The following is a 21,372-nucleotide window of genomic DNA, read 5'->3' as shown; positions in this document are numbered from 1 at the left end:
ATGACTGCACAATGTTCAATACTGTTTGCAACTCTTCAGACGCTCGAGCAGTCCCTGGCCAAATACAGCAAGACCTGGACAACATTCAAGCTTGGGCTGACAAGTAACATTCACACCACACAAGTGCCAGGGAATAATCAACACCAATAAGAGAGAATCTAATCACCTGCCCTTGATATGCAGAGCCATTATTATCACTGAATCCCCCGTTATGAATATCCCGGGAGTTAACATTGACCAGAAACTGAGCTGAACTAGCTATATAAATACCGTGGTTGCAAGAGCAGGTCAGAGATTGGGAATCCTGAGGTGAATAACTCACCACCTAACTCCCCCCAAAGCCTGTCCACCATTTGCAAGGCACAAGCCAGGAATGTAATGGAATACTCTCCACTTGGCTGGATGAGTGCAGCTCCAACAACGCTAGAGGAGCTTGACACCATTCAGGACAAAGCAGTCCATTTTATCGGCACCCCATCCACCAACTTGAACATTCACTCCTTCCATCCTTGACATATAGAGGCAGCAGTGTGTACCATCTACAAGTTGTACCGCAACAACTCACCAAAGCTCTTTTGACAGCTCCTTCCACGCCTAGAAAGACGAGGTGCTGCAGGCGCATGGGAACATCACTGCCTGCAAGTTCCCCTCCAAGCAACACACCATCCTGACTTGGAATTATATTGCTATTCCTTCATAGTTGTTGGGTCAAAATCCTGGAACTCCCTTCCTAATAACATTGTGGATGTACCAATGCTACATGGACTACAGCAAGTTAGGAAGGCGTCTCACCACTGCCTGTCAAGGGCAGTTAGGAATAGGCAACAAATGTTGGCCTTGTCAGTGATGTCCACATCCCATGAAAGAGTATTAAAAAAAATAATCTTTTCTAACTTCCCCTTTGCTGCCCAGGAAGGAGCCCTAGCTACATCTACTGACAAATCTGTCTGCTTGAGATTGCACACACAACCTGGTCCACTGACTACCAGTCCCATCCAATCCCTGGAGCCAGTGGATACACTCCAGCAAGTAGACTTTGGCTAAAGGAGGGAGGCTGCATCGACTGAGTGAAGTTTGTGTTTTTAATTGAAAATTTAGAATGATCATGTGCTTGCAGATTCAGAAGAAAATGGAGTGGCAGCTCTGAGGCACAGGCAACCCTGCCAGCTTAAAGGAGCTGACATTTTGCATTGCACTTCATTCACATTAGCACCCGAGCCCTTTGCAAAAATAACAGCAGCATCAAGGGCAATGAATTTCAACCTTGCCAGTCAGGGCATACTTGCAGCATGCAAGAAGTCAATTGCAACACTCACTACAAATGTGTGTCAGTTGTAACTCAGGATGGTTAGTTGAGTTGTTTACATCATTTTCAGTGACGACCTATTGATTTTTTTTCCCCTTCTGTTTTCTGATCAATTTAAGGCAGGAGAAAGATTCTCTGTTTGGTTGGATGGACGCTCAGCAAGTGTCAAGATTCGAGTTGTCAATTCTCCTTAAAAATAGAATTCAGCCCTACCAGTTACAGACTGAATTGTCAAGTTGAACCTTTTCAAATATTCTTGGTACACTTCATCTGAGTTGCATCCTGAGACTTAATGCCCAGCCCTAAAAGAAGAATAGGCTTCTAATGAAGCATTTTTGAAGGGGGTTGGAAGGGTGATGGGTTTGGTAAGCTGGAAACTTCATGTGAAAAGTTACAGGCAAGCATTAAGTTTAAATCTCTTATGGCAAACCTAGAACTGTATCCCAGATTAATTCACTGTCTTTGCTCTAGAACATTCATTAAAGTCCAGAAAGGATCTGAGTTTGTTCTCTTAATGGGTGCTCTAATCTCTGGAATTCCCTTACTAAACCTTTTCAGCTCTCTTTCTTCCTTTAAGATGCTCCTTAAAACCTAAGTCTTTGACCAAGCTTTTAGTCAACAGTCCTCATATCTCCACATGTGGCTCGCGTCGTCTGCTAATGTCACTGTGAAGCACTTGGGCCATTCATTATGTTAAAGGTACTATATGAATGCAAGTTGTTGTTATTGTTAATTACAGATAAACTTAGTTTATAAGCAAGTATATTGTAAGATGCAAGATGATGGTTAGTTAAAAGTGCAACTGCTCCAGAATTTATTTAATGTAATACATTGTATTATTGTCTCTGTTATCATTGTATGTATGCCTCTGTGCAGAAACATTTCACTTTGAAATTACTCTGACTCAGGCAATGTTCCTCATTTGTACTAATTACTGTAGAACTAAATTGGTATTATTGGGGGGATTTTAACCCTCCACAGAGGATGGTGCGGGTCGTAAAAATGAGAAATGCACTGCAAATGCTCCATCTTCTACTTTAACTGCAATGAGTTTGGGGTTGGCTGAGTAACCTGCTCTAGAGAAGCACTTCACTGATTTTATTAGTGAGGTTCCATCTGTCAGATTTTGGCAGCCATTTAAATTTAACGGCTGCAGTTCGGGTGTTCCGGGACTCTGGAAACCGGGCAGCTGAAATAAGATGGGAAGATGTCAATCCAGCAGGGAAGAGCTTTTCCAGCACTGCTGGTGGACCAGGAGGAACAGGACCAATTCCACTCTGACCCCAATGCAAGCCTTCTGTCACAATCTCACCCGCTCCTCGACTTACTGAAATACCCCACCCCACCCCTCCCCTCCCCTCCCTAAGATCTACCCCCTCTCCCCATGTTTGGCTAAACCTCCCAACACCCCCCACTTCTGCATCACTCCCTTGGTCCCTGCTTTGCTACATGCCTCAGCCCCCACCCAACAAAAGCCAAACCCTCTATGATCACTGCAGCCTCCCTATCACAGGCATCCCTGTCAGACAGCTGGCTGCATCTCAATCTGTACGGGTGAGAAATGGAGTAAAAAAATGTTAATACGATCCTGCCATTAAAGTCGTTCAGATCTCTGCCTACCTGGGATTACCAGGTTTTCCACTGTGACTATGCACCCCCGCTCTCTCCCTGTCTGCCCTTAAATATCTGGACCTTTGTGCTTCATCTGACCTGGGAGCTGCTGCTTTGTCATTTCACAGTTCTTTTTTCCTTTCCCCATAATTTTCATCTCCAAAATGTTGAAATATTACAACAGTTTGACATGCATGTAAATGATGTATCACATCAGGCTTGCTATTTGCCTAATCTTGGCAGGTTCCCAAGCATCATGTTTTAAACTGCTGCTTGTGACTCACCGGTTTCATCATATCAGGGGAGGAAATTAAGATTTTAACATTTAACATCTGTGATCATGTAGTTTAAAGATATGTGTTTAACTTTAAAAATAGCCACACTTGCTTTACTGCTTAAAATATCATTCTTTTTACTGCATTGATGGGGGATTTGCTTGTAAAAAGACATTACTTTTAAAGTACCTTTATGACCACATTAGCACAATTCCCCCTCTGAGAAAGGGACAATGACCAGCCCTTGAAGCTCTGACTTTGCCATTATGTAACTGAATTCTGTAAAGCACGGAGGAGCACCCTTGATTTTCTGCCAGCAGTCTCTAGGGGAAACCAGCACACTGCCTCCCAGCAGTCTAGTGGCAATCATGAGCTGTGTGTCACGGGCCTGAAATGTGTCCCACTGTTCTGGGATGGAATAAACTGTGCCCTGAGGCCACCCTGTATATTCAAGCCCTGAAATCCCAAAGGCTGTGCTGCCAGCCCTTAAACTGCTGTTGCCAGCCCTTAAACTGCTGTTGCCAGCCCTTAAACTGCTGTTGTCCTCGCTGGAATGCTGATGCAGGTAGGGTGTGATGAAATTGTGGGAGAGCGCTAAATTTGTATTGGGCCAGTGTCTGTTCGCAATTCTCAGGAACCCCTGAATTTTATCCACAGACCAGATAGATAGATGCACCTTGCCTGTCCTGTTGAAGGGGATGGCTTTTCTTCCCCCGCCACCACACACAAACAGGGGATCTCATTTATAGAAAAATAAAAAGATAAGCTACTGACCCTTTCTTTGGGTTGAGTTGGTTGTGGGTAGTAGTAGTGTTGCGGGCCATGATTTTTTCTTTGATCCTCGATCCCAATCAGGGTCCATTTTCTCCTGCAGGAGATCAGGCACAGAGGTCCTCACTCCTGTGCGTCCAAGAACACAGTAGCTGCTGTTGTAGGAAATCTCTGCCCCTCTCTGTGGTAGTGGTGAATGGAGGCTCCAGTCCCTAAACAAGCCCGCAGGAGCGTCATGTGCTTATTGGCAGGTGTAAAGTGGATGGACTGTTTGACCTCTCATTTCTTTCAAAACCATTTTTTTGCCTTAATTGGAACTTTTTTTTACAAAAATGGAATAGTTGGGATGCTGAGTTAATAACTTAGAAAATACTGTTTATATTCACATCTCAGTGCTTCATTTGATCACATGAAGTTCCTTTGTCCACTTGCTTACTGCAGGCATTAACTTGTCGAATTTTAAACAGGTTAGCATCTGCAGAAAAATAACATTGTTGAATATAAAGCCTGCATATGTTAATATCACAAACTGTAATTTCTTACACTGAGGTGCCTAAATTTGCATTTCAGGAAGCTCTGAATCTCATTAATCACCATTGTGGAGGCCATAGCTAAATGGAAAAAAAAATGTACAGAATAATAATTACATAGCAATAACACAATGAATGGTTCATATGATATCATAAACCATAATAGTTTTTTCTGTATGGTATGACTGTTGGCAATGTCAAACGGGTCCACTCTGAACGAGTGCTAACGCATCTTATGCACATTTGAGACTTGCCAAGTAAAACAGTAAAGCAGCTGATCATTAACACGAATAGAGAACAGGGAGTGTTCCACACTGCTAGCAATGCAAAATACTGTTGCATTTTCATTTTTTCCCTTCTCCCTGCCAAGTATTAACTCTTGCTGTGTACGGTTCCGCGGGTGTTGTCGGTTTTCAGTACCACATCCATGAAAGCATTCTTTGCATTTTAGCAACAAAATTGATTGTTGGCAGGTTATTGAATGGAATTACCTAACCATCCTGATGTGGTCTTCCCCTCAACATCTAGGAATGTGCATGTGCCACTGTGAATTGCTAGAAGGGGATCAAAAGATGGGGGGGCTCTGTCTCAATTTTTTTTAAAATCCCTCCTCGTTAAAGGATGCTGAGCTCAATTGAAATTGAAACTTCAACTTGTATGTGAGATCAGTTGGCTGAGCAAATTCCAGGAATCAAACCATGTCCACTTTATAGCTTAATGCTATTCTTGGTTCATGCCTTTGACTACTAGGCCATCAGAGGTCCAACAATCTGCACCCTTATAAGTAATAATGTAGATCAATGCTTCCGTGTACTGTAGTACGGGAGTGGGGTTGGGTAATGGGTATGAGTGGGGCAAAGAGTTGGTCACTAGTTGTAGGATAAGAAGTCAGAGGTCAAGTTGCGCAACTAACTGCATTGTTCATAAATCCCATTAATTATGTAACACCAATTTATTACTGCAACAACTGGCATTTACATAGTGCTCTTCGCATGGTAAAATATTCAGAGATGTTTCACGGGAGCCTTATCAAACAAAAATTGACACTGGACCACATAAGGAGATAATCGTACAGATCACTGAAAGTTTGACCAAAGATGCAGGTCCAAGGAACACCTTAAAGGAGGAGAGGTTTAGGAGCAAACTCCAGAGTTTAGGCCTAAGCTGATGAAGATGCCGCTCTAAGAATGTTTGACAATGAGACTGCATGAAATCTGTATTAAATAAGAAGTTTTAGCTCGAGCCAGATCTAATGGTTCCAAGGGTGGGCAACTTCAGTTATGAAGATAGATTGGAAAAGTTAGGACTGTTTCCCTTGGAGGAAAGAAGGCTGAGAGGAGATTTGATAGAGGTATTCAAAATCATGAGGGCCTGGACAGATTAGAGAGGGAGAAACTGTTCCCACTCATGAAAGGATCAAGAACAAGAGGGCACAGATTTAAAATAATTGATACAAGAAGCAAAAGTGATATGAGAAAAAACTTTTCCACGCAGCAAGTGGCTAGGGTCTGGAATGCACTGCCTGAGAGTGTGGTGGAGGCAGCTTCAATCAAAACATTCAGAAGGGAATTAGACTATTATCTGAAAAGGAAGAATTTGCAGGGTTACGGGGAGAAGGTGGAAGAATGGCACGAATGAATTGCTCATTCAGAGAGCTGGTGCAGATACAGTGGGCTGAATGGCCTCCTGCACTGCAACAATTCTGTTATCCTGTAATCAGCGTAGAGAAAGGTGAAGTTCTGATGAGTTCCTTAAGGATGGGCAGCAATAAATGCAAGTGAAGAATTGTTCACAGAATCAAACTTTCGAGGTTGGAGATTTGTCGGAGCTTTTTCCTACTGAATTGATGAATGACGTATAGCTCCATTGAACTTGGTACTAGTTCACTGAGCATCTTTAAGAAAGACGTATAACTAGCAGACCCTAGAAGTCAAGTTTATAGGCATAAACTTGTGAAATGTGATAGTAAGTTGTTCAAAGCAGAGCACAATAGTTGGAAAAAGATAATTATTTTGTCTTTTTAGAAGTTATACCTGATTTAAATCAGCTGCACAGAAAGTTTGGATGGGGTTAGTCAGAGGCCATTACAGTGTGGAGTGAATGGGCTGAATGATCTTGGCCCATTCCATTATTTTCTTGAGCTCCACATCCAAACATCAAATATTGTGAAATGTAATTTGCCACTTTAAATAAATAATAGCTGGTGTTTAATAAAGACTACATTGAGAATATAGCTATTTAGCAAAAAATGGTTGGAATAGTAGAGCTGTTTGTGTAGTATACAGAGAAGCCAATGGATAGCTCTTAGTGAATTACAACAGAGCAGTTAAATCAAATGAGTTAAGGTACCATCGTCAATCACATCAGAAAAGCTCTGGCTGTATTAGTGTATCATTTTGCTTATGTAACAACAGTCACTGCATTTAAAAAGCAATTCAAAGTAGTTTGAGATGATCCGACTTGACAAGGTATATAAATCTTAAGTATTTCTTTTTCCCTTGGAATTCCTTGATTGCATTACAGAATTTTTGCTAGCTCACTGAGGTGGCTGTAATTTAGAATACCAATACACTTTCCTTATTATGAGCCAGTTTTGGTTGCCATTTGAAGATGAAAGCAATGGAACATGATGTGGGACTGCCAGATGGTAACATTCTCACCTCTGAATCAGAAAGTTGTAGGTTCAAATCGTATTCCAGGACTTCAGCACAAAATATCAAACATGACACTCCAGTGCACTGTCAGAGATATCGTCTTTTAGATGAGACATTAAACTGTCTGTTCTTTCAGGTCGGTGCAAAAGATCCAATGGCATAATTTAGAAGAAGAGAATGGGAGTTATCTCTCGTGTCCTGGCCAATATTTATCCCTCAAATAGCATCTCAAACAGCATCACAAATGCTGGTTTTCTGGTCATTAACAGTTTGCTGTCTGTGGGAGCTTTTTGTACACAAATTGTCTGTTGTGATTCCTTTATTATAGCAATGACTCCACTTCAGAAGCACTTAATTGGCCATAAAGGTTTTGGGGATGTCCTGTGGCTGTGAAAGACGCCATATAAATGCAAGTTTGCGTGACTGAGCATGCCACTGATATTATGATGAGACTTGGATGTTGGATTTGTATTGTGGACCATGAAGGTATAGCAGATTTTAGAAGTAAGATTTGAAACATTTCCAATTGAATGGTGGATTACAGGAAAATTTGCAACCCTGTTCATTATTAAATAATGTACTGCTGGTCCACTAGAGGGCACATACATTAAACGTAATGATTTGTGAAAGAGTATTGCCTGAAGGGCATGGATTCCTCAACTTGCTTGAGCAGTGCTTCCGGGTCACATAGTGCATATGAACTGTAAATTTATTTTCGCTCATTTGGTCAATTGTGAATAGTTTGTCAGTTCACAATATCTGCAGAGTGCAAATGGCAGAAGTGTCCTAGTAATTTGCTTCATCATATGGATTGCTTATTATAAGATAGTTAAGTGCCACTAATCCAATCTTCATGCTTCCACTTAAAAAAAGCCTGTTCTCTTTCCTTTATATCTATTGCTAAAATATTTTTGCTGGGAAATTGTGTGGGCCTTTCAATTTAGCTTGAAGCTGATGTACTACCAGACCATCAATTTTTACTCTCACATCAGCATTTTTACCGTTAGTATAACTGCAAGGATAAGTTGAAGGAAATAAAAAGGTTGAATGGTAGGATGAGAAATCTGCAGTGGTCTTTATATTATGTTCTTTTTGTTGTAAACCCAAGCCTTGATTTGAGCAAGGGTTCTATCAGTGTTGAGGGACCAACTGCAGCTACCTGTTCATAACCAAACCTATCCTTCTACTTGTACAACTGAGCGAAATGTTTGAGGCATCCCTGGCGTTTACCGAAGGTAACTCAAATAGAGAAGCTTAATACAAAAAAATAATGATCTTTCCACATGTTGTCCAAGGTCCCGAGTCGTCAATTCCAGGAAATTAGAAATCAACTAAAGAGACAATCAGGGAAAGTTGAAGCCCTGATTCAAGCTTCTCATTCTAAAGATCTCAGTCATTGTGAACTACTGGGAATTATGTAGAAACTTACATAATCAGTTCCATAAATTGACTACACTTGATGCTTTGAGTGGTGTCTACATAATTGGGTTCGAAAAACAATGAGGATATTTCCGGAGAGAGAAAGGAAGGGTTCTGCTGCCCACATTCTAACCTGAACCAAGTCCCATTCACCTGTCACCATTGTACTTGCTGACCTCCATTGCTTATTGTCTACAATCACGCCAATTTTAAAGTTTTCATCCTTGTATTCAAATTCCTCCATTGCCTCACCCCCTCTATCTCTGTAACCTTCTCTAGCCCTACACCATTGAAAAAATTCTGCGATCCTCCGAATCTGGACTTTTATGAATCTCCCACTCTCTTTGCCTCCTCATTGGCAACTGAACATTCAGCCCTAAATTCTGAAGTGTCCACCCTACATCACCCATTCTCTCCACCATCTTCTCCTTTAAGATTCTCCTTTTAAACCTGCCTTATTGACCAAGCTTTCAGTCATCTATCCAAATATCTCAAGAAAAATTAACACAGAGTCAAAGGAATGTTCTCCTGTGAAATGTCTTGGAATGTTTTCTTACGTTAAAGGTGCTATAAAAATCCAAGTTGTTGAGAGATTATAAAAGGAGGGGGATAGAGATTATTCTGGGGAAAAAAGGACTAGCTTTTTCAGCAAACCACCCTTTCCTGTTGCTAAAATTCTTATATTCTCACTGCAAAGGAATACGTCACTGGCCACATCTCCATTAGTTGGATGTCAGTTGTCAAAATTGTCTTAACGAGTGTTGAGCATAAGCAGGAAAACTCACTTTATTTAATCAACTTCATGTTACAAGAATGAAATTGAATAAAAGGAGAGCACAGCATTTAAAGCTAGTGTTTAAGATTTTGGACCGCAGAACGCCTCTCAAGCAGGCTGATAACAGATTAGATTTGGGAAGGAGCCAGATGACACCGTATGTTGACAACTCAACATTTAAAGGAGCAATGCCAAGCTGGCCCATTCAATGCAAAATTTGGGGGGACCAGTAAGAGAAAACCTTTAAAACCGTTGGCCTCTTTTGAATTGCAAAGAGATGTAGCTGTTCCCTCCAATCCCACATTACTATCATTTGCTCTGTTGTAAGTACCTCTCCCTGGCTTCCTGTGACTTTTGTCTATCTAATTAAATTTACACATCGCTAGTTCCTGTTTGATGCCTAATAGTGGTGATGAATGGTGTCTTTTTGGAGGTTGACAGTAACAGATACCTGACATTTTTCACTCTGTCACAGCTCCCTGCTTCTCCAAGCACTTCTGACCCTATTGTTTTGGGGGTAATTACCATGTTGTACTTCATCATGCTCCCAGACATAAATGACAGCGCCCCTGTGAAACAAATGAGCGAAGGTCGGACGGAGCAGCTACCTACTCGCCAGCTTCCAATTACAGGTTACCACACGCTAAAGTAGCTCAGAATGTCAGGCAGTAACGCACTTCCCAAGTCTCAATTAATCACAGAAACCATATGGAGTTGCAGCCACTGTTTGTTACATCAGTAAAGTCAAGCTGACACTTCCACTCTGAGATCATTAAGCTTGGCTGTTAGGTCCTATCTTAGGCCAAAATCTTCCATAAAGTCAGAGAACAAAAGCTCTCTTTTTGCTGGAGACTAATTTGGGATGAATCCAGTGAAGACTTTAATTCCTCCAGCATAAATTTAGTCCAAAATGATGTCTGGTGTGATTTTTGACACATTGAGCTGTGGGTTTCAGCATCACATTTATGCTGCATTGAGAAGCAACATAAACAGTGTCTGAACAAATCTCCAGAACGTCCCTCAGCCCAGCTTGTTTCCACACGACTCTTGGTGGCATCTCTAGCCATTATAGCTCACCTTACCATGGCAGTCATGAGCTAGAGTGAACTTCACCAGAATTCCCTAGGGTGTTGGAGTGAAAGCTTTTAATTCTCAGTGGGAGTTGTGCATGTGGGAGCCGAGGCAGACGGGAAAATATCTGACCCTCTGCAGCGTGAGACGCAGGAGCTTTTAACTTTCGGACCTCATCCGCACAGACACCATCCGTCTCCTGCCTGACCGTGGTGGGAAACCCCATCTAGCCGATATGAGGGAGCGTGTTCTAGGAAGCAGAAGGCCGCCATGTTGACCTGCAGGACAGGCAGTGAGGTGAATGCTTAGAAATAGGGTAAGGAGGGTTTTGCGGTTGGGCTGAGGGATGCTGGGGCGGGTAAGGCCCCAAGTTTCCTTATGGGGCCCCGGAGGAGAAAGCAGGTGTTAGGTTAAAATTGCAGTCAAAGGCCTGATGACATTACCAGAGCTCAATCTTCATATTTAAAGCAGAATCCCCTGCCTCCCAGTGGGTGTGCTGCGTGTGTGTCTAAGAGAGCTGGTTAAAATCACAATCCGTGGGAAGTTGGCAGGATTGGCATAGGGGAAGAACTAAGGGCATTTTAACTGTCTGCATGGCTGATTTATGCCTGAGAAGGCAAATAGGGCCTCAACTTAATGTGTCATCCTAGACACAATGCAGTACTCCCTCAGTACTCACATTGGAGTATCAGCTTGGATTTTGTGTTCAAGTCTCTTGAGTGGACTTGAACCCATGACCTTCAGACTCTGAGGCAAGAGTGCTACCGCTAAGCCACAGTTGATAAGTATGCATATGGTGGAATTGATTAGGCTTGGCTGTGACGCCTCCGTAGTCGATTAACTTGCTGATCCTCAAAGATCAGGATTGCATGTGAAGAATATTTACTCAGGCAAGGGGCTGGAGGCCTGTCAGCATTCATGGCTAACCCTTTCAGGAGAGCTGGGGAGTGAATTGGATTTTAAAAAAATTGAACTGAGCAGTCGCTGGTAGAATATTTATGAACCCAAGAAGCTTGACAGTGCAAAATGATGGTGGTAGATTCCTCTTGCCACCCCTCAATGACCAATTCAGAGCAGCATTGGTGAAGGTCTAGGGGGTAGATTACTTTCCCTTCTTTGGCGCAGTTAGTCTGTGGTGATCAGTGGTGTGGTGTGTATTGAAAATGTATTATCCTCCAATTCCTGTTTTTCAAAGAATTTTGTAAGAAATTTTTCAGAATTTTGCAAGCCCCTTTCTAAGTGTTACAGTTGAGCATTCCTGATTTTAATCACTCTATCATTGATTGCTGTGCCTTCAACTGTTAAGGCCCAAAGCTGTGGAATTCTTGCCCTAAACCTCTCTACCTCTCTATCTCTCTTTCCTCCTTGAAGATGCTCCTTAAAACCTATCTCCATGATGAAGTTTTTGATCATTTGACTTAATATCAGTGTAAGAGTTTTATCTTCTATGCTCCGATGAGGCGTTTTGGGACTTTTTATGATGTTAAAGGCAGTATATAAATGCACGCTTCTGCTGTTGAGGTCTTTGTACAAAGACATTTTATTTGTGCATTTACTGTACATACTAAAATAGATACTATAAATAAAGTCACCATGTTTAATTTGCAGTGCACTATGCCTCAGATTGACTCCCTAACCTGACTTAAAATAGGAGTACGAATTTGATAATAAATGCGCATCTAATTATTTAGTTAAGTGCTTTTTGCTATTGCATGTTAGCTAATAATATATTGCAGCTTGAGATAAAGTGAGAATTAGCTTTGGGTAATAACATATCAGAGGTGCTGTAATCATCTCATAGACCGCAACAAAGGTTTTTGAACAGTTTGTGTAGTGACCTAAATTCCGAAGCTATATTGCAGCCACTAGTGCATTCCCAGACAGCTGATGTTTTGTGCAACAGATGCAAGACTGAGCCATTGTAACATTTTTGCGCTTGGTAAGCTTAGCTCTTGCTGAGTTTTGTAGTTTCTATTTCTGCCACCTGGTTAAGGTTTGCTGTTTGAATTTTTGATACGCAGTCACCTAAGGCACCTTTCATTTGGATTCCAATCCTTCTGTTTTCGCTCTTGCTTGCATTCTGTGAATTTCATTCAGGTTTCTATCTTAAATTTAGCTTTTGCAAATATGTAGATTCATAGAGTGGTTACAGTAAGAAGAATGCCATTTGGCCCATCTAGCCCATGCCAGCTCTCTGTAACAGCAAATCAGCTAACCCCACAACCCTGCCCTTTTTCTGTAACTCTGCAATTTTTTTTGTTCTCTTCAGACCCAACTCTCTTCGAAAACCAAAATTGAATCTACCCTCACCACACTCTCAGGCAGTGCATCCCAGATCCGAATCACTCACGGTGTTAAAAAAAAGTTTTCCTCATGTCACTATTGGCTCTTTAGCCATTCACCTTAAATTTCTGACCTCTGGTTCTCAACCCTTCTACCAGTGATAACAGATCTGCTCTGATTTTGAACACCTCTACCAAATCTCTCCTCAACCTTCTCTCAGAAGAATAATCTCAGATTCTCCAGTCTGTCTGCATAACCGGAGTGTCTCATCCCTGGGTTCTCATACATCTTTTCTGCATGTAGAAGTTGCACAGAAAGAGGCCCAACCTCTTTCTCAACGTTGACCCACCATGCGAGCTTAGACAGGAGGTGATATCACTGCAGTAAAACTTCTCTGCCAGTCATGTGATAGGAAAGGACAGCGATCTATGGGGATGTTTCGTAAAATATTACATGGCTCTGTGTAAGTTGGTAAGTGAATTCCAACCTTTAAGGATTGTTTTAAAGCAAAATACTGCGGATGTTGGAAATCTGAAATAAAAACAGAAAATGCTGGAAAAACTCAGCAGGTCTGGCAGCATCTGTGGAGAGAGAAACAAAGTTAACATTTTGAGTCCGCATTACTCTTCTCTGTTTCTCTCTCCACAGATGCTGCCAGACCTGCTGAGTTTGTCTGGCATTTTCTGTTTTTATTTAAAGATTGTTTGTTTAGTTAAAAATGTAGAATTTCTAAGACAGGAGGAGGCCATTCATCTGCCAACGTTGATGTAGTTTATTCTTATAAAAATCAGAGCTCTATATATTTAAATTGGTTTGTGATATCTCTCTGTCTCTCACTCTCACATTCAGTATTATCGCACTTCTAACATTTTCACAATATACCTCTGGAATCTGGATTTGATTAGTATTGTGCATTAATAAATTAAACTTGAGATTTATTTTTATAAGTCTATTTAATGGTTGTTATAAGAAGGACAATGTTTATATGCATGACAGCTGTTGCATTTTTAATGAAGAATATGTCCTAAAATGCTTTAGAGACATAGTGAAAACAATGGACCCTGAACCAAAGTGTTGTTATTAGTTCAATAACAAGAGGTGAATTTCAAGAAAGGGAGTAAAATATATAAGAGGTGAGCAAGAGGTGGAGGAGGAGTTTACAGTGGGGATTCCAGAACTTAGGACCTAGACAACTGCTGGGATGGCTACCAAAAGACAAAGGAAGGGTAGATGCAGCGAAGGCCAGTATCAGAGAGAACGGGAAGATCAAGGGGTGGGGTCATTGGGTGAGAGGAGATTTACAAAACAGAGAATGGAAAGGCCATGAGTAGATTTAAACATGGGAATGAGGCTTTTAAATTTGAGGAGCTGTTGAACTGGGGATTGGTGAAACTTAGTGTGAAACAGAATAAGGGCAACAGGATTAATTAATTTACAAAGGGTCGGAGATGGGTAGATGATTAGGCGGGGGCATTAGGGTAGTCAAGACTATAAGCGGCAAAAGCATGCAAAAGGGTTGCGACAACAGATGGTTTGAAATGAGAGCGGAGGCATGTTAAGGAGTTGAATGTAGGCAGCTCTTTAGAGATGATGTGGGTATCAGAAGCTCAGCTCGGTATTGTATCAGACAGTCGTTTTGAAAGGGAAGTTTCAGTACCTGAGGAGCGAGAGAACCATTTAGAATGTCAGCGAGTGTGAACTAAGAGGGAAGTTGGATGGACAATGGGAATGGGGCAAAGATGGGAGGGCAAGGAAGGAGCTGGGAGAAAAACTGGAGAGAGATTGGGGCTAGGGTAGGAAGCAACCTGGGTTGGGATGGGGTGATAGATTTGGTTTAGTGTGCAGAATGAAGTTGTTGGGGATGAAGGTCGGGGAATGGCAGCGAAGGCTAAATGAATGGCCTCAATCTTAAGTGACAAAGATGTCTATTAAGTTGGAGGTGAGTGTGGTTGATGCAGGCTAGAAGTACTTTTACCCTCCAGGATGTCCCTGGAATAGTGGGTGGCTTTGGTGAGGTCTACTAGAACTTGATGTGGTTCAGTCATGTATGTTGATGGATAGTAAAACTTGCTGCATATCAGATATGATCAAGTCTTTGTCCCTTAGATTTGAAGGAGAAAAGTTGGAAATTGTTATTTCTGGAACATCTTTTAATTCTACATTTTAGTACTCATTACACACTTTGAATTTTTTTACTTGATAGAAAACGTCTGAATTTTGAATGCGGCAGCGAATAGTTGTAAGTATTAGATGACTTTCTGCAGTTGAGCTGTTTTTTGTATGTAAATTATGGGTGTTGATGTTAAGGCTGACAGTACATCCCAAATGTCAAATGAACAGTGAGCATGATGACTGTGTCATGAGTATGATGAGTCAGCCTAATGCCAATTCTTGTTTGGGAGGAGCAGAGAGCTCCTGTCAAACATATAATGGGCTTGTTTTGCTGAGCATCTTATTCTGATCCTGCCTGAACTCTGTTGTTGTCTGAACTCTTGTCGTTTTCTGATGCTTAGCTTTAAACTCAAGTTGATATCAGTCAGGTCAGTGTTGCATGTGGCCTCAGCTTGAGTGAAGGAACAGAAATTTATCTGGTTTCTTATTATCGATCGCTGGATAGCGAGTGTGTGAGTGATATTGGAATTGGCCCTCCAGCATTATTGTTCAGGACTCGCACAAGCCGAGTTACCAAGTGCTGCTGTGTTGTTCAACTCTGATCTTATGTGTGGAAAGTTGTCACGAGGGAGACACTAGAGAGAATTGGTGCCTCTGGCCACAGCAAGAATCAGCATCTTCTGAAGAAAGGGGGAGAAAATTTACAAAAAGAGTTTCATTTTTATTTTGATATCCTGCTTATGCATCGATTGGCATGTTATTCCAGTCCTCCCTGAATTAATTATGTTGCTGCGTGCAGAAGGTGGGGTTTAAAGTTGTTTGTTTAGAAATATGTTCAGCTCTTGTTCATGTTGACTCTTGTGTTGCGAAAGTTATATTTGAGATAATATAGATCTAAGTAGGAGTATTTGCATGTTCAGTGTCCTGATTGTATTCCCTCATATGCTGTTGACAGTCATTGATTTTTTAATGTAGTTAGTCTGTAAAGAAGGTTGTTGATGCGTTGCAAAATATTTAACATTTGTTTATGTGTGGGGTATGTGCATCTTCATAATTATGGAAATGTTCTATTTCTCCTTTTTCAGTTCTTTCATTCTTCATTTGTTACTTGCCTTTGTCCATTTACCAGCTGTCAATATGAAAGTGAGCAGGAGACTTGTTCCCAGCACCTCATCACAGCCTTTCTGGAACCAGATACTCAGGAAGTGAATTAGTTTGATTTGAGGATGTATCTTCAAGATCGTCCCTATTTATGTTGCATCTGATTTCCACAGCACATTATGACTTTAGCTTCTAGTCTTTGGACCTTCCCTGATGACTGGGAAAGTTTGTACAGACAAATGGTTGGAAAGCGCGGATTGCTGGTTTGTATTTGCAAAGTGAGCACTCAGCACAGGTGTGGCCAACATTCCTGGCAAAATGAGTTACTATTGCAGCATTGCAGTTTCCAGAGTTACTGAAAAAACGGCATTGTCAAGAGGCAGCAGAACCATCTCACTAACTAAACAGATTATCTGATCATCTATCTCATTGCTGTTTGTGGGATCTCACTGTGCACAAACTAGCTGCCACTTTTCCTACACGAATGCGTGCCTGCCTGTCTCTCATCCGTCCTTGTTACGAGGATTGGCCGCACAATATTTCTATACTGATTTCTGTTCTCCGCTGCCCCCACCGCCTGCGCATAGAGAGGCCAGCCCACATTCTGATATAATCCATCCATGCCATCTTGTACACGTTTTCTAGGTCTTTTGCCTTTCCTTACCTCTTTTTCCAAACGCTCCCCTCCTGTCCAAAATATGTGAGCTTCCTTGATATCACTGTCTCAAACAAGTTCCTCCTAACACCAGCTTCCAACATTACTGCACTTCAGATCATAATTAAAGAGCTAAATAAATGCAAGTCTTTCTAATGCTTCAGGTGCGATTAACATAAAATCACCTTTACACTAACTTTTTTTTTAAAGAAATGTCTTTAAAGAAATTTAAAGAAATGTCATTGTCTAAGCAGTGTCTTATGAATGGGATGAATGCAATTTAATAAGAACTTCAGGAAAATGAAATTGAGGATAATGGATATCTTTAAATGAATTACCGGGGAGTAATCCATCAGAATAGTTCAGAACACATTGTGGATTGCTTTCTTCAATTCATTTACAGGTATCTGTTGTCTTTTTTAAAATTTATGTCTCATCAAAAATAAATGTACAAGGGGTATATTCTCTTCCAGTCACAATTGAGAATCAAAAAGGTTAGTGCCTGTATAAGGCAGGCAGACTTGTATACTCGCACTGACCTGTTAAGTCACGTTAGAGATTTATATATAAAATATATATACATCTCCAAACAATCCAGATAGCTGTAAAACAGAACATTTATAATGTACAACAGGTGTGGAATTTTTGTTCCAAATTGTCTTTTGAACTGTTATGGTGATGCATTTCTTTCAAAATGAGGCCTTGGCTGAAGATGAAAGTAGTACCATATGGTGTAGGACTAAGCTTGTGTAATGTTAATTAGTTTTTTATGTGGCCTTTGCACTAATCAAGGTGAGGGATGTCAATGTTGGAGAATGGGAGACTTTCCAGTTTTGGAGCGGGTTTTGGACTGTGTTGTCAGCATTAAGTGCTCCCAGGTTGGGTGCAGCATGCCTAGATACAAACTGAAGCTCCGTTTAATTGTGCAACACGGTATAATTTCAATCTCATAAGAGCTTTTCCAATTGGACCAATGAACCATTTAGTAAATACTTGCTCCAGGCATCTGAGTAATGTTGCTTATATTGCCAGTGAACGCCCAGTTATGCCAGTGAATGCCAAGCCATGATCTTACTGTATGGCAGAGCAGCCTGAATGGCCTTCTCCTTTCCCATTTGCTATGTTCCTATGGGCAGTTTTGTGCTGCAGGACCAAATCCAGGAGGAACTAGGTTGAAAATGATTGTGGAGAGGTTCCAAAGAGCCAACATATATTGGAAACGTTCATGCTAACAGTAAGGACTGAATTCGAGTCCAAGTTCGATAGGTGAAAGTGCCTAAACTAGTGCATCATAACTAACATATTGATATTTACAAAATAGAAGGCACCCTATAGCAGGACCTGTCTTAGTTGTTTTTATTTTTGTAATTATATAATTATAGTAAAATACACTGCCTAGTAAGTGTACTTTCAAAATAATTAATAGGCAAATACAAGATTGAGCCATTAAGTCTGGTAGTATTTTGTTGAGAGAATCTACATACAAAAAATGGTAAAAAGGTTGAGCTCTATTTATAACGTGATTATTGTTTCAGAGTGAATGCAGGATGGTGTCAGTCTGGAACACAAATACACCTGTGTAAATGCACCAAGCCAAATAAGTTTTTTTAAAAAAAAGGCAAGCTGAGTTTATAAATCCAAAGTAAATGTGGTTTATGATTGCGGACATACAAATTTCAAGCTGTTGACAGGGCTTGAAGTAAAAACCTGACTTCTACAGAGGTGTTGGCCACTGGTCCCTACTTTATGTTGGTCAAGTGATCTTCTCGTCCATCCTCCTAAATGCATTGAGCTACTTCTATGTTGCCATGTACTTCCATTATGATGCAAGTATCTGCCACATACAACTAGCTCAGCATTGCTTTTTGGCCTATAGATGGATTTAGTTGCATATGTTTGATTTTATATATCAATTGATAATACAGGAGGCTTCTAATTTGAAATACTTTTATATCTAATTGATGTGCTGCCCTTTCTGCATATGTCTCTTCTTCAGCCTAGCCTGGTGCAGCAGCCAAGGTAAATGGGCAAAGGGTATGCAAACCATTTGCAGAGAATCAGTGATAACCAAAGCAAGGAAGAAATTGACAGCTGTTTTCCAGGATGCATGGAATTCACAACTGGTTAATGCATATATGCATTAACCACGGCCTTGATCAAGACCTGTGAAGAGTTGAAGCCAAACTGTGGTTTGAAAATTCAGCTGTTTAAGGCTGAATGGTTGGATCAATGTTTGATTCAGTAGAATTAACAGACAAATTGAACTTCAATTCTCACACTAAACAAGCCATAATGGTGAATCAGGACAGAGCTTGGAGTCTGCCTTTAATGGTTATGGCTTGTGTTCAGGGAATGGAAGCCTTTCTTTGTGATCTTTCAATATAGGAATGTTTTCTTAATTTTCTTATTGAATTTACTTTATTTTTATTCTCTCTTTTGAAGGAGGCTACTCAGGCTCAGTTAACTGAGCAGCCCTTCAGTATCTTACTTAAGTAGCTGTTCTTAAAATTGAATGTAGGCAAGCAAGCATCACAACTAGACCCATCTTGTGCTTCACTGACGTTCACGGTTGCCAGCACAATAATATTCAGGAGAAGGGACCCTGTCTAATTGAACTCTTTCTTTACAAGTGACACTGTTCATGTGAGTAAGCTCTCTACTTGTAGTCATAGTCATAGAGGTCTACAGCACAGAAAAAGGCCCTTCGGCCCATCGAGCCTGTGCCAGTCAAACAAGTATGTAACTATCCTAATCCTGTTTTTCAGCACTAGGCCCATAGCCTTGTGTGCCATGGCATCGCGAGTGCACATCTAAATACTACTTATATAATTCAACATGGAGCACCATTAAGCTGAGCAAAACCAACTATTTATGTTTCTTGCTTTCTTCTGCAGGTCAGTACTTTGGGTTAAAAACATAAGAAACAGGAGCAGGAGTAGACCATATGGCCTGGTAAGCCTGCTCCGCCATTCAGTATGACCATGGCTGATCTTTGGCTTCAACTCCACTTTACCTCCCTTTATCCCTTGATTCCCTGAGTGCCTATCTCAGCCTGAAAAATATTCAATGATTGAACATCCACAACCCTCTGGGGTAGGGAATCCCAAAGATTCACAACCCTTTGAGTGAAGAAATTCCTCCTCATCTCACATCTAAATGATCGGCCCCTTACCTGTGCTCCATGCTCAAGGTTCCCCAGCCAGTATATACCCTGTCAAACCGCTTCAGAATCTTGTTTGTTTCAATGGGATCTCCTCATTATTCTAAACTCCAGAGGATACAAGCCCAGTTTACTCAGCCTCACATCATAGGACAACCTCCTTATCCTAGGGACCAATCCAGTGCCTTCCATCCTTATCTAAAGGAATAGTGTATTTCTCAAAAATCGTTGCCCCCTCCCCCCCATTTGTCTTGAAGGTATAGATAGATTCTTGCTGACATCTGATTTCAGTGGAGCAAATTGTCCTTCAGCTTCTTGCACTGATGGCCTGAAAGATGTTGGGACATCTTACTACACTAAAGGCGCTATGTAAGTGTGTGTTATTCTTGTTCTGTGTTATGATGAGTATTTGTGTATGATATGACAGCTGACCGCCCCACTTCTGGAAGCATTGATGAATGTTGTTACTGAATAGCAATTAGGGAAGGGAACCCAGGCAGCTTTTCCCTTCCATAACCCAGGGTCTGTAAAGTCTCTCATAGGATCATGACCTGTTGAGGGGATTTTGAGGGGCTTCATGAAGCCTGGCTAAATTTTATGAAAAATGAATTTGCCTGAACAAAAACTGGCTAAGTCAGAAGTTTCCACAAATCCTTATAGGTTAGCAATGAACAGAAAAATTGAGCCTAAAAAGAAAAGCACTCGTCTGAAGTAGTATTAAGCAAAATGACCAAGGAAGTCCCAGGCTTTTGTACTGAATTAGCTGATTACAGCTAGAGCAATCTTTAGGGCACTGCAGCTTACTGTGGGAAAGAGAGAAAATTGGAAGGGAGAGAAAAATGAAAGTGTATTTTTGTAGCTTAATTTAAGCACAGTTTCTCAATTTTAACTTTAACTAGGAATCATGATATGTTGTACTGCTGCTTTACCCCTCAGTGATACTGTCACCAAGTGATAACATCCACAATTAAGGTAACATTTTCCCATGTCTTCTTTAGGTATTTAGGGACTTCATGAAGCTCAGCTTGCTTTTGGAACCACACTGTGATTTAACTTTGTGTGTCAGTCAATATAATGATGATTTATTCGTAGATATTTTCACAGATTTATAAAATCAATTTTTCTTTTTTAATAAGTTAAATGTCAAGATTGTCTGGACAATGGGCGCCCTCCCACCTACTGTTTTTAACCTCAGGCATCTGCTTAAGAGAATAATGGAATGTGTGATAGATGGTGCTTTCCATTTGTCAATAATGGTGGAAGAAATCTGCTGTTTACCCAAGAAGATAAAAGCTTGGAACATATGCTTGATGAAAATAAAAGCTATGAAATTGCTCTCTTTGCCAGGAAGCAGGGAATCTACACTACCTGACCATGTGTCTTCAATGCTCTTATGAGAACTTTCCCGACTGTTGTGCCAGCTTGTTGAATGTCAGCCAGAGGGCAGTCACTGCATCAAGGTTTAGCATTAAGGTGTTTGCACACTGATGACTTATCATTGACAGGAGACAGGTACGGTACTTTGTTTGCTGCCCTACACTACATAATAAAAAGGAGCTGACGGCCCCAGAGACACAACTTTTGCTTGGGTTCTGAGATTTGCAGTTAGACCCCTAGTCATGCTCCAAAGGAGGCTGACGACTGGAGAC

The 21,372-nt window shown here is 41.0% G+C and overlaps 1 protein-coding gene across 11 annotated transcripts in view; it reads left to right on the top strand.

The window, feature by feature from the left end:
- Positions 1–21,372, top strand: part of raraa (retinoic acid receptor, alpha a) — a 533,901-nt gene that overhangs the window by 290,155 nt on the left and 222,374 nt on the right. Inside the window, exon 1 of one of the 11 annotated variants that reach the window (XM_041173633.1) lies at positions 14,900–14,934. The exons of the other annotated variants lie outside the window; for them this stretch is intronic. The gene's annotated coding sequence lies outside the window, so the exon portion shown is untranslated. Of the gene's footprint in view, positions 1–14,899; positions 14,935–21,372 lie in introns of those variants that run through there. 11 annotated transcript variants of the gene reach the window in all.

Source organism: Carcharodon carcharias, chromosome 23 (genome assembly GCF_017639515.1).
Source record: "Carcharodon carcharias isolate sCarCar2 chromosome 23, sCarCar2.pri, whole genome shotgun sequence".
NCBI classification, from domain to species: Eukaryota; Metazoa; Chordata; class Chondrichthyes; order Lamniformes; family Lamnidae; genus Carcharodon; species Carcharodon carcharias.
This window is presented reverse-complemented; position numbering and strand designations above follow the sequence as displayed.